Genomic DNA, 17904 nt, shown 5'->3' with positions numbered 1-17904 from the left:
GACACACAGTGAAAGAACCCATATTCCACACAAACTCTCACCAGACCTTAGAGTTATGCATGTGGTTTGCCACAGGTTAAATAAGAAAAAAAAAATTTACTGGTCACCACTGTAAGTGCCTATATACTTGGCAGGGCACCCCAGTAAATGCTTAATCTCTCTCTCTCTTTCTCTCTCTCTCTCTTTCTCTCTCTCTCGTTTATTTGTCTTACTTTATCACAAACACATTATTCCACTACTGATAATCACAGCCATGGCTACCTGTAATAAAAACATAGCCTCCATTCTCTGCACTATATAAACACTACCTCTGTTTTTTTGGGAGGAGCCTCTACACAACATATTGTTCGGTGACCTTTAGCCATTTGTAGTATTATGTAGACTTTCAGTACTCAACACCCAGGTCTGGAAATAGGCATACCACTCCAGGGCCCTTAAACTGGAGTTCCACACATAACTCTTTACATAAGCTCCTCTCAACACTTTACATCGGGTCCTTCAGGCTTTATTCTTTATGTGGATCGTTTTTTTAAAGAAAAATTCTGAGAAGAATTTCACAGTAAAGGGGGCTGAAAATATATATATATATGTCTTTATGTTTAAATGGAATTTACATAGGGACCTGGCTTATCTCTAGTTGCTAGTCTATGATTTGAATCAACTTTTCAATGTTCCTCCCCTGACAAAATTCTCTCTCATTAATAATAACCTATAACTCTGCATCGTTGTCCTATTTTTATCACGAAAATAAATGACCGTAGTGTTAATCAGCACCACTCCTCTTTAGCTACTGCATTTGAAAAGAAACAATCCTTCTACCCAGTTACAGGATACTCAGTTTAAACCAACTGTAATCATACTGAACTTTCATCAGATCATATTCCAGCAATCATGTATTCTCTACGGCTTTTTATACATACTGGCAGTGATAATCATTTGCTGTGAATACATATGAAGCATGATATTACCCAAAAAACGAAACCAGAAAAATATTTTCACTCTTGGCCAGATCTTCTAGTTAGATCGGTAATTAAGTAATTAATGACACATAGCTCATTATAATTGTTTGTAGTTAGATTTAATGTTATGGAACTACTGAGAGAATTAGCTTTTGTTCTCATCAACTGTAGCATGTCCTCTCTCTCTCTCTCTCTCTTTCTTTCTTGTGCATCTCATTCACAAAAAAACACAGTTTGTTATTTGCCATTATACTGAGAAACCAGAAACCCCTCTGTCATAAAGACTTTCCCAGGCTGGAATCTTTAAAAATCACTGTGACATTTACAAAGCGCTGACAATCGAATCTCTTGGTCAAACATCATGAGATTTTATTAAATCTAGATATTTGTAATCTAATCTACTGCACAGGTCACAATCCTCTGTTGTTTGTTACCATAGTGATCCGGAACTGCTGTCCAACCTGTGCAGTTCCAGAAATAATGCATTCTTTCTCAGATATAAATTATACATGAATAGTTAATTGTGATGAATTGATTGTGAATGTGTCTCATCTGGGATAATTTCTCCTGCCTTGTGCCCAGTGCTGCTTGAACTGGTGCTAAATTCACAACTCTGAACAGAATAAATGGATTATGGGTTTGATAATCAATGAATGATTAATGAATGACCAAAAAGATGGATTTTAATGTATTATCAACAAAATGTCTGTCCTTGATATGTACATTTATAATCATGTCATAGCCTACATCTGACAAACACTGGTTGTGCATAAAATTGCTGTCAGTTGAAATTTTTTATAAAAAAAACTATCCTGGGCAGGAGAATTTTAACCGCCAGTCTTTTTAACAACAATAATAATAGTATAAAAAGTAATAAAACACGAATGTAAGAGTACACAAGGATACAGTTAAAGATCAAGTAAAAATCTAAGCAGAAAAATAAGTGTAAAGTAATGCATAAAGGATAATCCAGTTATTTGTGCATTATTAATGCATGACAGAGAGGGAATAACTGCCCAACATTGGTTGATTAATACTGTTGATGTGAACTCCTTGTGAACGCCATTTTCTCTTATATACCTGATTTTAATGTTTTCTTCTCCACTTGTGCTCAGCTTGGAATCATCCATGTATGGATACAGTGGTTTATTGAGCAGAGAATTCATTCAGAATGATGATTATTCTAATTAACTACTGTTAATTACTGTTACACCTTCCAGCCAATCAGAATCGACATTCAGACTGACCATGGTATAATAATAAAATAAATATAAAAAGTATCAAACGCTAAGCAAGAGCAATGTAAAAAAAACTAATTAAGCATGATATTAGTATTGAAGTTGGGAAATTTTATTCAAGTGAAACTGTATAGGATGGTATAACCCATGGCTGAAATGCCTGGCGCCTCTGATTTGACTGTCTGCATCAGAAGCCTGTTTCCACTGGAAAGTAGTCTTATCTCTCAGAGAGACAGAGTACTGCAATGGTGAGGGATGTGTGGGAGTTAAAAGACTAATGACCTCAGGACCCAGCCCTGCAGATCAACATGGTAAATATAAGCCCTGAGTGCTTTAACCAGAGTTAGCATGATTTATTTGCACTTAACAAATACAACTTAACACATTACTACTGAAATCTGATGTAGTTTAAACAAGCCTTTTTCAACCTCTCTGTAAATACATTCACCACTGCACACAGAATATCTTGCAAATATATCCAGCGTGAATTATTTCAGGAGTAACTGTATATTCATTTCCACTGTTGCACAAGATTATCTAGCAGATATAAAGATAAAGAAAAGGAAACAAGTTCAACAAAAGCTATTCCTGAAAATGATGTTTGAACATGTTTTTTTTACAAACTCAATAAGATTGTTACATTCAGAGGGTAAAAAGGCAATGCTACAGACAGAACTACTGAGTCGTTATGCGTCAGTATTCTGACACAGCATTTGACCTCTTGGCTTTCATAACTGCCACAAGGGTCATACAGATTTCTTCTCTAAAAAGTTTCCGAAAAAAGGGGAAGTTAGCTAATTCTCAAGAGGAACACCAAGAGAGAGGCTTCCAGATGCATCCCCAAACCGCTAAACAAGCGCCTTATTGTCTGCTGGAGGTTGGACACCGTTCCTGCTAAGTGAGCTAAGAAGAGGCTCAGACGCAGCATGCCGAAACAACATGTGATCCTGTCGAAATTTCCAGCATGATATCAGCCCGGTTCCAGCCACAAAGGCACCTATTGTATGACGTGTACTGGCCCCATGCACATGAATCCCAACAGGAGATCGGAATCTGGAACCAAAATGATCCTTCTCTGAGTTTAGACACTAGATGAAATAACAGCCAAGGTCATGGTTTCAGCGCTCTGAAATGAAACTGTCACTAGTATGAACTACTAGTTGATCGATTAGTCTAAACACAGCCAAACAGTACTGAACACATAATAGGAATGACACATACTCTACATTACTCGATACTCCTTCAAGAAAAAAAACTCAAAAGTAAATCAGACTCTGTGCTTTATCTTATCTGTTAGCAAGAAAACAAATAGTAGGCCAGAAAAGCATGGCTGTTGAAGCACGTCACATCCATTGTCAGTGACCAGGAAATCGTGGGGTCAGACATTTGCTTATTTAAAGAGCAAGGGAAGGAAATAGTGAGCAGAGGAGATGATGAGCTTCAAATGGAGACAGGAAGTGCAACATTTGAGTCTTCTGCCTGTCAGACACAACTATGAAAATAACACTGAAATCTTACGAGAAGCTTCCGAGAAGCTCTATTTGACAAATCGTAAAATGTTGGCAAAAAAAAGTGGTAATATCTGATTTGCTACACGGACATTAAAACTGTTCAGCTATGGTATAGTGGCTTATTTAAACAAAAGGAGCGCGTGAACAAAACAAACAAAAAAAAACTATGATTAAGGAATGACACATGCTGCATTGCACAAATCCTTCAACACAGGAAAAAACATGGGGATCTGAAAATTACAGCACTTCCTGCAATTTTGTTGGATTGCTGAAGAAAAAAAAACGAGGAACTATGTGAATACGTTTTTGATAAATCTAAAACAGAAGGAAAAAAAAATGGAATGATCCAATTGAAAAATATTAAACCCACAGCATGGAGAAAAAAATGATTTGGCCTGTGTATGATTCAGAAACCTGAATCACACAAACAACCCACGGAAACATGATGTTTCCCATCAGAAAAACGGATTGTGTATCTGGTTTAACAGCCACTAGAACCTGTGTCATTGTGGACCTGCATTATTATTGCACCTGATAGTGGGTGGAAATGCCTAAGACCCCTGGGCCTCTTAAGGGTTTGTGTGCTACTGTGATATTAACTCCAGTTTATTGGGTCAAGTGGTTTGGGAAAAGGAAATACCTCAGACATCTTTCTATACAATATAATAATCTTAGACAATGCCGGACTTTACGCAATTTAACATTTTTATATGCTTTTGGTCTAAAATACACAAAAAGAGCAGCATTTATTCCCCATTAAAAATAGAAGCCAAGTGAAACTATTGTGGTTTCCACCAGGAAGCCCTGCCCTTCTTTCTTTTTCACTGAATACATGCAGAATGTCAATGAGGTAAAATAAAATCATGTTAGACTTGAAAATATTAGACAAGTGCTCTAAATGTGATGGATTTTCTGTATATATTTATTAAGAACACCGCAAAATATATTTCAGCCCAAATCTATTAAAAAACGCAGAAAATTTCGATGGTGTCGAGTAAAACATTTTACAAATAATATTTATAGTGATTATAATTGGAACGTAATTAAAAAAACTGTTTGTGTTTTTACTTTCCTGTGTGTGGATGGTTGGAGTTTTTTACGATAAGCAGCTTCTGAATACAGCTAATAATATTATTGCGTCCTCCTTGTTTTTTTTGTTTTTTTATTATTGCACTTAAGCTGAGATGAGACCACCAACATTTAAGTGAAACCTTTAACAACCAGCTGTGTGAACAGTAAGAAGTGTGACTATTATAGCTGTGGTTTAAACAGGTGCTCACACCTGAGGCTGACATGTGGGCTCATTTACTCACACCCTCACACACAGAGGCACACAAACAAAAGATTACACATGCAGCTGATTAAAAAAAAAAGCAAATCTGCAATTTACACGACAGCATTATGATATAATCTACAGTACATTATTTTGTAAATCATACAAAGCTTCATTGCACACAAACCTCTGCCTTGTTAAAAACAGGCTTTTTTATTTTTAAATACCATGTTTTTTTATTAGAGCTGCAACAACTAATCGATAATGAAATTCATTGTCAATGAATGCTGTTTATCGATTAGTTGGGCTGTTCAAGTTTACAACCCCTATTTGTTTAAAGGAGAAATCCCTCATGCACTCCTCAACAAGCAGCCACAAGCTTTAAAATGTCTTATTTACAAAAAGTTAAACTCAATAGGCGGCTTTTGAATTTTTTTTAAATACACTTTTATACATAAATACCCTAAAATAGGGTTTTTTCATAGTTCTAATAAGCAAAACATCGAATTGAAACAAATGTATTTTGTATCTGATTAATCAGGGGAAAAAAACAACAAATAAATAATCGTCCGAATAATAGATTATCGAAATATTTGTTAATTGCAGCCCTAATTTTTATACATCGAGCATTTTAAAAACAAGCATCAACCAGAGTAAAAGCATATTTACTATAACTATTTGAAAGCCTGCTTACCTTTAGTAATACATAAGATGGTGGAACTCTGATCATATTGTGTATAAGGTGACTGCTTTGACTGTTCAATCATTTGGTGCCACCCAGATGAGGATGGGTTTCCTTTTAAGTCTGGTTTCTCTCAAGGTTTCTTCCTCATACCATCTCGGGGAGTTTTTTTTTCCCTGCCACAGTCACCACTGGCTCGCTCATTAGGAATGAACTCATAAGGAACAAACTTCATTGTTAAAAGCTCTATACAAAGTCGTTGAAAAATGTTTTTAAAAGCTTTACCGTAGACTTCTGTGGCGTTGATATTTCCCTGCTTGTGATTTAAATTTTTTTAGTAGTTTTTCCAAAATAAAATTGTTAATTGGAATCGTCCAGACTCAGGAAACACATGAATGTATTTCAAACAAATAGATAATGCGGAAGGTGTAATAACAACACAAGAATTGTGAGATTTTTTTGTGATTCTGAATGAATGCATGTGATACAGCTTTGGACTTCTTCTTCTTCTTCTTCTTTCAGCTTCTCCCATCAGGGGTCGCCACAGCGGATCATCCGTCTCTATACCCCCGTCCTCTACATCTGCCTCTTTCAAACCAACTACCTGCATGTTTTTCCTCACCACATCCATAAACCTCCTCCTTGACCTTCCTCTTTTCCTCCTTCCTGGTGGCTCCATCCTCAGCATTCTTCTACCGATAATACAAGTGAAACAGTAAACTATAAAAATAATCCATGATAGTATATTTTTGATATAATACTTTTGCAATAAGAAGCTTTAAGTGGCGTATTTTTTGACTGGTGTTGTTGCTGAAATCGCTCTCCTACACCAGTCGTAACAAAACTATTTTTAACACATCATTGTAGGACCATTAAATCTCTTTGTGTCAAAACCTTAATCCTAGATTCTCCTTGCACTGAGAGCTGAAAGAGAAATTTATACCAGTTTTTCACTGAGCTTTCCTGAGGCATCTCTTAAAAATATATACATATATACTGTTTATATATAACTGATGCTAAATAGATTTGAAAAATATTAGCTAAATCATATGCTAATAGACTTTATTTCATGTTAATGAACTCAAAATATTCACCATTTACACTGACAAAAAAACAAAAGAGCCAATGGGAGTCAGGACAGAGTGGAGGATGGGGAAATTTCAGGAAGTGTTTACTTATACTGATGAGTTCATAAACACCTGTGTCATATGTGGCTCATCTATTTTGGTGTAGCTTTTGAGTGATGACTCGCCCAAGAGCGCTTCAATGTTAAACTGGGAAGCTGTTATGCAAAACTGTGTAAAGGTTATCAGATCTGGTAATATAAAAGAATCCGAATAAACGAGTTTACTGTATCATTAGCTAATATTAGCCTGGAAAAAGATGATCATATCTTGAGGATATGCTAATGTGATATGTGTATGTGCACACTAAAGTAGAGCGAGTCTGCGCAAATCTGTTTTATTCTCATAAATTTCATGTTGGTTTTGCCAAACTAATTTCTCTATTCATTAACACCTCCCTCAAACAACTACCTACAACCAAACCTATAAAAAAGTGAAAAAAGAAGGGATAATCTGCTTAAGCTGACTTTTGAGAGTTAGTCAACACATCATTTAAAAAGGAACTCCAGAGTTTGTCGAAGGTCCTTGAAGAAACATTGAATGATCGTCTAATTCTTTCTAATTTAATGCAAGTAAACACATTTTTGAGCCTTTTTTTTGAGTAAGAAGGGAAGACTGTCCTTTTAAAAAGAATAGGACGTCTAACTAACAAAGTAGCAAAGGTTTTGAAAAATCAACATCGACCGACATGGCAAAAACAATGGCAAAAAGTGTATTTGGGTTAAGAATCCAAGATTCTGAAGTGTCCAAGAATTTTAGTTTTAGAATTTTGTTTTATTTTAGTCCAAGAATCGAATAATTGAAGAAATTTCCACAACATGAAGACAAAATGAGATCCACTAGTGAATGTTTGCAATGATTACAAGGACCACTGACATACGGGGCATATGTTAGCAAGTTCAGCATTATATAGTAAACTCTATGTAGAATATATCAGGCCATGTTGTGCACATAGGGATCAATAAGATTGAATTCCCAGTGTTTCAGGCACAATTATTTATATAAAAAATTGACTATACTAGTAGTATAAATGCTAAATAACCATATTTCAGTATTCAGTAGTGTTCAGTATTTAAAAGTACCTTAAATCTGAAGATGACCATTTTTAACTTAAGTTTAAAAAGACGCCAATGTTTAAATACCGAAGGCATTTGAGTCGGTTTACAATTTAAATTGTTTTAATTATTAAATAATATTATAAATAATATTAATATGTAAATAATAATGATCAGTTTCACTCTTTTGGTTTTAATTGCTTTTCTCAGCATTCCTACAGAATATTATAGAGTAATGGCGTTTGGTATCTTGGATCAAGTCTGGGTTTTTTTTCCGAATTTGCTTGATATCCAGAGTTTTGATGAGTATTGTACTGTTTGCAGGTAATTATTATTGTCATGGTGTTATTGATGCCTTTTCAGTGATTAAGGATTTCCATTTTTGTGCAAACGTCACTGTTTCTGGCTGCCGCGCTGTTGAGCTCCCCGTGTTATCTGGATTTCGGCACGCTCTTCGGGGTGCTTTTTGTACCAGGTGGTAAAACAGGTTTGTTGTGTTTCCTCGATGTGCTGATCTTGCCTTTGCAAATCGTTTGCACAGTGTCTGCAAAGTCATAAAAGAACTTGGGGCCCTCGTCTGAGCATTTTCAGTTCAAGTGAGACAATGCATTTAGCATCAAGGCATGCTCTCTAAAAAGAACATCATGGAGAAATTGTATTTATTCACTATCGAATATTTTGAAATTCATAGTCAAATTGTTGATCATCTTCAGCCAGGAAGGGTCTTTCTCCATGGCTGTCGCTTCAGTCTGCATATTTGAAAGCGTTTACATCATTTACCCTGGCATGCCGCATTGCCAAGCTGAGAGGAATAGCTAATGGAAAGTAAAGCTTGATGACTGCTACACTCTGGCATTCCCAGCACAGCATAGCTATGCAAGTTCACTCTTTTTTTTTTTCTCAAAACCCAACATTAGCTACCATTAGACCATTCATCAAATCTGAGAGGACCCACTAAACACATGTATTCACATTCATTAAAAAGTATCATGATGTCATTTCCAAATGGTCAAAATATATATTTTTTTAAAGAAATAGGTTATATGAAACTCTGGGCCTGATAGTAAAATTAGTCATGGGTCACCTACACCCAAAAGATAACTAACGGCCGAATCACCGGCCAGAACACACCCTCACTTTCTAGTGAGTTCTATAAACAGAACAGGAAGTCAAAATCGAGAATTGCCCAGCTCTACTCACAAGACATTTCACTTCACTCAGAGCTGAGAGGTTTAGGGAGTGTCCTCAGACTGATACTGTTTTCTAAAAATAGACACAGAGGAGCAGGTCATGCTATTTAAAACTACACTCTGGCTTCTCTTAAAAAATAATTCTCTGTTGTTTAATACTCTCTATGAGTGACAAAGGAATTCGCAGTAATTCGCTCAAGCGTGTACTGAAAGATCTTTACTGCGTTAAGAACACACTCCTATTTAAGCATGTGTATGTCTGCCCTCGGTCACTACAGACACAATCTTTTGCAGGGGTGTATAAATATTTTGCAGATAAAAATACACCGTCTTGGTCACATTGGAAAGTTTCAACATTTTAATAAAATCAACAGCACATGCAGGCGAAAGCCTGGGGCTTGTGGACAAATTTTGACCTAATAAAATGTTATTATGGTCTCCTTTCTTTCCAGGAATGTAAGTAGGCATGTACTGATCCAAGTTTTAGCGAGATAACAGCATCTGTTTCATCTGTTGTAAGTGTTTTCTTCTAATTTCAAGAAAACAGGAAATAAATTGTAATGGAAGGAAAAAATGGCATCTTATTAACAGTCTAGTCAAATGTATAAAATGTCAAAGAAATTTCAAAATTACAAAACACAGGCAGGATTTAAGTCTATTTCTGTTTATTTTTTCTCATTTCAAGCATTACATTCAAATCACACAATCCTTCCTATGTGATCCTTCGACAGATGCTTTTTTTTTCTAGAAATAAATGCTTAAACGCGATCTAATAGAACTATTTCAAGCTATAATAGCTATATTAAGAATAAAGAGGAAATAATCTCATATATTTGTTTTACTACAATCTTATAAAGGAAATGCCAGATACATTTGACTACCGGTATGTTTCCACTTGTTAAGATGTAATCTTTGTGCTGCATACGTGCTCGGTGTGCAAGATCTGTGTCCTGTCAGTTAACCCTCTCATGATCATGGCATAAAATACATCAGTGAATCAGATTTATTTTTAAAGAAAAGGTAATATAGGCCTGATCTTGTTTCAGGGACTGTGGGAATGTAGCACTGATCATTTTATTTCACCTACAACTAAAGTCTAAAGGATAAAAACCCACGAAGCTTCAAGTGTAGTATTTAAAAAAAATTCATACACAGATATATTACAAACTTGTTAGAATGGTTGTTCACCCATGTGCATAGACCTGATACATCACAAATATTGTTTTTCATACAATTGAGTTCATCTAAACATGTATTCCTTGAACTCATGTTAAACTTTCAGTAGACTTCAGACAGTCCAAATTATAATATAATATATATCATATAATATGTCACAATATATCATGTTATATAACATAATACACTGGCCATCTGAAAAAAAAAAGTCACACATTCTAATATTACGTTGGACCGCCTTTAGTTTTGATTACAGCACGCGTTCGTCATGGTATGGTTTCGATAAGCTTCTGCAATGTCACAACATTCCCGTCCATAGTTGCAGTCAAGATCTTGTATTGATGATGGGAGAGTCAGACCTCTGCACAAAGTCTTCTCCAGCACATCCTAAAGATTCCGGGCTACGGTCTGGTTGAGGTCTGGACTTCACATGGCCCATTGTGTGAATATTATGTACCATGATCCCTGAACCACTCACAATTCACAATTTGAGACAGATGAATCCTGGCATTGTCATCTTGAAATATACCCGTTCCATCAGGGAAGAAAAAATCCATTGATGGAATAACCTGGTCATTTACTATTTTCAGGTAATCAGCTGACCTCATACTTTGGGCACATAACGTTGCTAAACCCAGACCTAATCAACTGCAGCAACCTCAGATCATAGCACTGGCCCCACAGGCTCGTACAGTAGGCAATAGGCATGATGGGTGCATTAGTTCATCCACCTCTCTTCTTTCCCTGATGCGACCATCACTCTGGAACAGGGTAAATCTGGACTTATCAAACCATATGACCTTCTTCAATTGCTCCAAAGGCCAATCTTTATGCTCCCTAGCAAATTAAAGGCTTTTTTTCCAGATTAGCCTCACTGATAAGTGGTTTTCTTATTGCGACACAGCTGTTTAGTCCCAATCACTTAAGTTCCCTTCCTCTTACTTTTACTATTATACACAGGCGTGAGTTCTACTGTTTTTTTACGATTGGATTTCACCAAGGGTTTAAGTGATCGCCGGTCACGATCATTCAAGATTTTTTTCCGACCACATCTCTTCCTCAAAGATAATAATTCTCCACTGTCCTCCCAGTTTTTAAAATGCGTTGAACATTCTTTAACCAATTTTAGTAGTTTCAGTGATCTCCTTAGAGGTTTTCTTTGCTTGATGCATGCCAATAATTTGACCCTTCTGAAACAGATTAACATCTTTTCCATGACCACAGGATGTGTCTTCTGACATGTTTGTGTAAGAAATAAAAAGCTGCATCAGTTCGAGGTAAATAACTTGTTGCCAGCTGAAACGTAATCATCCATGCAGTAATTATCGAATAGGAGGCTCTTACCCATTTGCTTAGATAAATCCAGGTGGTGACTCTTTGTATATATCATATTATATAAAGTGTATGATTATAGACAGACAGAGTTATAACATCAGGGTAAGAGAACCAGAAACTGATTTTGTGAATGCATTGCTGTGGCCTTTTTTCCCTCTTTGCCCCTGTTCCTCTGAAACATATTTCACATCCCTGCTTCATTTATATAATTAAGATAAAGTCTATAATCACAGTCTTGATGCCACCCAAATGAGGATGGGTTCAGCTTTTGAGTCTGGTTTCTCTCAAGTTTCTTCCTCATAACATCTAATGGAGTTTTTTCTTGCCACAGTCGCCATGGCTGCTCATCAGGGATAAATGCTTAATGCTTAATTCACCTTAACTGTTCATTTCTGTAAAGCTGCTTTGAGACAATGTCTGTTGTGAAAAGCGCTATAGAAATAAACTTGACTTGACTTGATTTACAAATAACTTAGATAGATCCTGTATGCACTGTTAAGCATTTCCGCCATCCTTTAGGTTAAGTATAAAGTTAATTCTATAGGATCTAGAGGATGAAGTTTCTAGCACTGTCCATTAAGAGTACCAGTAAATCAGAATGTAAACACACCCTGCATGATGATCAAAAGCACTGGGCAGCTTCCTGTAGGAAAACCCACAGCATTCCCACCAACCTCCAAATTACACTCACCACATTCTCAGGCAACACACATATCCACACCAATGCTACCATGATGCTGAGCTTTTCACAAACTCCTCAGGACTGATCACCAGGTTTATTTTGAGGCTTTCATTAAGGTCAAACCTGCTACTGAAAAACAAACCTTTTACCTTCAAGTGTATTATGAAATGGGCAGTTTTACTGAGGTAAAAAATTGCTCATATTGCTTAAAATTGCTGTAAGGATCTACACTATAAGTATGTGGACACCTGATCATGACACCCATATGATGAAAACATGTTATATTGTCTTAAATGTTATTAAGATTTTCTTCCACTTCCAGCATCACTCAAAAGTGAGCTCCATGAAAACATGGTGTGTTATGGTTAGAGTAGAATGAATAGCTGAGTAACTGAATGATCACAAAATCCCCACAGCTACGATCCAAAATCTAGTGGAACGTCTTCCCAGAAGTGTAATTGGGGAAAAACCCAATAACAAGGCCCATGGTTTCGGAATGGGATTTTCAATACCCAGGTGTTGATTCTTTTGGCTATAAAGCGTATGATAATAGTGGGGTGAAAAATAATTTATGAATGAACACTTTTGGTTATTGTGCTTTGAGCAACCAATACGATTAAAGCAACATTACCAGTAAGACCATGCTGTGGCCCATTTGCTTCGATGGCAGACAAAGAAACACAATCAGACAAAGGAATCCTCTGAGCATGGCTTATTTGCACCCAGTAAAGCAACTGTACTAGGAAAAATGCTTACACGTACAGATTGTGTTAGTGTTTCCAAATGAAATACACCTGAATACTAAGGGATTGCAAAGAGAGAAATATTGCTGAAAACTCCCTGAGACAGCGATTTCACTTCATTTCAGAAGACTTGCTTTTGTACACAGCTGACCCTAAGATCCGTTTTCTGCCAGGCCATTAAAATTCAAAACAATACTAAGTTCACAAAAGAGTGTTCTTTTATCCACTAGAGAACAATAACTGTTCCCAAAGCTGTCTAACAAGTTGGTTTACATGATTTACTGAAAGTGTTACCATCGAGCTGCATTTTCATTTCCCAGATCTCATGTTGATCAATTTATTCACACTATATTATACAGCACTGGGTGTGCAACGAATAGGTCGTAAACACAGAGCTACCGAAAGCATAAATGCACCACGAGACCTTGAAGCAGAAGCAGCACCAGAAGGAGCACTGGGGCTGTAACGGTCCACTGAGACTCTTGCGTGTGCTACGTCATGTCATAACAGAAGCATAAAACCTTGTATTTGCTTTAATGTAACCTTATAAAAGGAAGTATCAGATATATTTGACTAGATTCAAGATGTTATGTGCATGCATGTACCTTATGTAAAGGGCTCGTGTCCTGTAAGTCAGCATCACTTATGTTTATGGCAAAAAAACTTTTGTGGAACTGATTTGTGGAAAAATAATATGAAGAAAAAATAAAGGAAATGAAATTAAGTTCTGCTGATGGAAAACTTTTTCAAATGTGTAAATGACTTTTATTAGAAGAATGCATAAGATGGGTGTAGGCCTCAGTTTCACAATTACAAGTAGAATGTGTTTTCAAACAAACAACAATAGATTTGGTGTAAAATTCAATTCAATTAATCATAGGATGACGTTTGTAGTAATAAGATAATGTAAATTTGAATGAAATTGAAACTTCTTGACTTGCACCATACCCAGCTTTAATATCCATGCATACAAGGTCATATGTATTTACACACTTGACTTCAGTGCTTGTTCACAGCTACATTCAAACACTAATGTCTGGGACCATTTTAGCCATGCATACTAAAAGCATTCTTGTGCCAGACACACATGGGCCTTGCCAGAAAAGTAAAGATCCATTGCAGCTCCATGACTCATCTAGGCATGGCTCTATTAGTTTGTACCTCCTTCCTTGAACACCCAACATCTTTTCACCTCTATGCCAAACTGCAAGTTTTTTTCACCCCATCTAATTCTACTTTCTCTGATGTCATAGATTTAAGTGGATCTGCTTGGGCATATACTTTCCATCATGCCGTGTCTTCAGTTAATTCTGATGGTGCAGAGATTTGGACTTCATCTTCCAATCAGCAGACAAGTAGTACAGTGGCTTACATCAGTCTGAGTGATGATGAGCTCTCTGGGTTTACAATGGACTGCTGGTCTCATGACATGTATAATCCTGTGAGTCATATTTAAAGTTTTTACCCAATCACTTGTGGGCAGTGGACTGAGCTAAAACTTTTGTAAAAATCCAAGTTCTTTAATGTCCAAGATGTCATTGGGAAGTAAATGGCTGATAAAAATCCAATCTTTTTCTCACGTTTAAACACGACTCATGGGTAGAAGCATGAATACAGAAGTTTTTTAGCATAGCATAAGTTTCTTAGCATTGGATTTCCGATTGGAAGGTCATGAGTTCAAATCCCATTGCTGCCAAAATGCAACTGTTGGGCCCTTCAGAAGCAAGGCCCTTAACCTTTGACTGCTCAGCTGTATAAATGATATTACTATGCTGTCAATAAAAATTGATTGAACTTACCATCCTGCTTTTATAAAAAAAAATACATTATATACATATATACATTATACACTACACCCTGCACCCTAAACTACACACTGCACACTATACATTATTCACTACACCCTACACCCTAAACTACACACTGCACAATATACATTATTCACTACACCCTACACCCCAAACTACACACTGCACACCATACATTATACACTACACCCTGCACCCTAGACTACACACTGCACACTATGCATTATTCACTACACCTACACCTAAACTACACACTGCACACTATACATTATACACTACACCCTGCACCCTAAACTACACACTGCACACTATACATTATTCACTACACCTACACCCTAAACTACACACTGCACACCATACATTATACAGTACACCCTAAACTACTACACACTGCAAACTATACATTATATACTACACCTTTAACCTAAACTACACTGCACTCAATACATTATACACTACACCAAACATCCTAAACACTATACATTATACACGACACCTAAACACTATACATTATTCACTACACCCTACACCCTAAACTACATTGCACACCATACATTATACAGTACACCCACACCCTTAACACTATTCATTACACACTACACCCTGCACCCTAAACTACACACTGCACACTGTACATTATACACTACACCCTGCACCTAAACTACACCCTAAACACTGTACATTATACACTACACAATAAATACTTAACACTATACATTATACACTACACCCTAAACAATGTTCATTATACACTACACCTTACACCCCAAAACACTATAAATTATACACTACACCCTATACCCCTAAACACTATACATTATACACTACACCCTAAACACTGTACATTATACACTTCACAATAAACACTTAACACTATACATTAAACACTACACCCTAAACTACACATTACACACTATACATTATACACTACACCCTAAACACTGTACATTATACACTACACAATAAATACATTATACACTACACCCAAAACAATGTTCATTATACACTACACCTTACACCCCAAAACACTATACATTATACACTACACCTTACACCCCAAAACACTATACATTACACAACACTATATACCCAAAACACTATACAATATACACTTCACCCTAAACACTGTACATCATACACTGCACAATAAACACTTAACACTATACATTAAACACTATACCCTAAACTACACATTACACTATACATTATACACTACACCCTAAACACTGTACATTATACACTACACCCTAAACACTGTACATTATACACTACACAATAAATACTTAACACTATACACAACACCCTAAACAATATTCATTATACACTACACCTTACACCCCAAAACACTACACATTATACACTACACCCTATACCCCAAAACACTATACATTATACACTACACCCTATACCCCAAAACACTATACATTATACACTACACTAAACACTGTACATTATACACTACACAATAAACACTTAACACTATACATTAATGCTACACCTAAACCACACATTACACGCTATACATTATACACTACACCCTAAACACTGTACATTATACACTACACAATAAATACATTATACACTACACCTAAACAATATTCATTATACACTACACCTTACACCCCAAAACACTATACATTATACACTACACCTATACCCCAAAACACTGTACATTATACACTACCCTAAACACTGTACATTATACACTACACAATAAACACTTAACACTATACATTATACACTACACCCTAAACACTATACATTATACACTATACACTATACATTAAACACTACACCCTAAACACTATACATTATACACTACACCCTAAACACTATACATTATACACTACACCTAAACACTATACATTATACACTACACCCTAAACACTATACATTATACACTACACAATAAACACTAACACTATACATTATACACTACACCCTAAACACTATACATTATACACTACACAATAAACACTTAACACTATACATTATACACTACACCCTAAACACTATACATTATACACTACACCCTAAACACTATACATTATACACTACACAATAAACACTTAACACTATACATTATACACTACACCCTAAACACTATACATTATACACTACACAATAAACACTTAACACTATACATTATACACTACACCCTAAACACTATACATTATACACTACACCCTAAACACTATACACTACAGCCTGCAACTCTCACCATCAAACACCTTTGAGGTTAAGGTATGGGGTAAATGAACACATTGACAGGTGGTGTAATAATACTACTCTTATTATAATTAATATTAATATTATTACTGACACAGGGACATTGCCCTAAGCTGCTGCTTGTAAAAATGTGAGTAAGAAACCCCAGTGAGTCGGAGTGTTCCTGCTTCCTGTCTCTGTTCCAGGCGGTAAACCGGATTGTAATATCGGTGTAATGATCTCCCTCCCGGCCGCCGGCACTGCGCGTCTATTCCGCGGTCTCTGCGCTCATTTCAAAGAGCCATGTTGTTTTCCCTGTCTGTCTGTCTGTCTGCAGCCGGATACTCCTACTGTAATTACTGTAGAATAAACAAATCACAATCAGATCAGACTTACCGTCAGTCTGTTCCTGATTTATCCAATTGAAGGAGAATCTACTTGATCAGAGATCCCGGGATCCCGGAGACGATCAGACGCGCTGTCACTTCATGACAAATAACCAAAAACACGGGGAAAAAATAGAAATAAAACAAACCAATAAATTTTATTGAAATATGGTGTCAATTGAACATCCCAGCAGATGATGATCGCACGACCGAGCTGCTAAGGACCGAGGCCGGTTCTTTCCGCACGCAGGCTCCGGTACATTCCCATACACCGCGGAACCGCTCGGTTAAGTTTCTCTGCCCGCTGCCGGTAATTCTGTCCCAGAGCCCCGCCCTTAGTGCCCGAGTATCGCTGCGTCGACCGAGGGGCCTGACAAAGCCACGAGCCAATCAGACATTGAGTAGGCGGGGCTTCATCGTGGCACGGCAAGCGGGCGTGGCTAAACGAGATGTTTCGGTTTGAACGGTTAAAAGGACATGTCGGTTTTCCACATGGACAGGTTATTACTCCGTCTTTCACCTGTCTGACCTGTA

At 36.7% G+C, this 17904-nt stretch overlaps 1 protein-coding gene across 2 annotated transcripts in view; it reads right to left on the bottom strand.

Moving 5' to 3' along the window:
* rhbdf1a (rhomboid 5 homolog 1a (Drosophila)) overlaps nt 1-17693 on the bottom strand; it is a 46476-nt gene extending 28783 nt beyond the window's left edge. For both annotated transcript variants that reach the window (XR_006923771.1, XM_046834969.1), the window contains exon 1: nt 17381-17693. The gene's annotated coding sequence lies outside the window, so the exon portion shown is untranslated. The remainder of the gene's footprint in view (nt 1-17380) is intronic.
* Nucleotides 17694-17904: the final 211 nt, after the last annotated feature.

This window comes from Silurus meridionalis, chromosome 22, assembly GCF_014805685.1.
Source record: "Silurus meridionalis isolate SWU-2019-XX chromosome 22, ASM1480568v1, whole genome shotgun sequence".
Lineage (NCBI taxonomy): Eukaryota > Metazoa > Chordata > Actinopteri > Siluriformes > Siluridae > Silurus > Silurus meridionalis.
The sequence above is the reverse complement of the archived record's forward strand: the minus strand, read 5'-3'. Positions and strand labels throughout refer to the sequence as shown.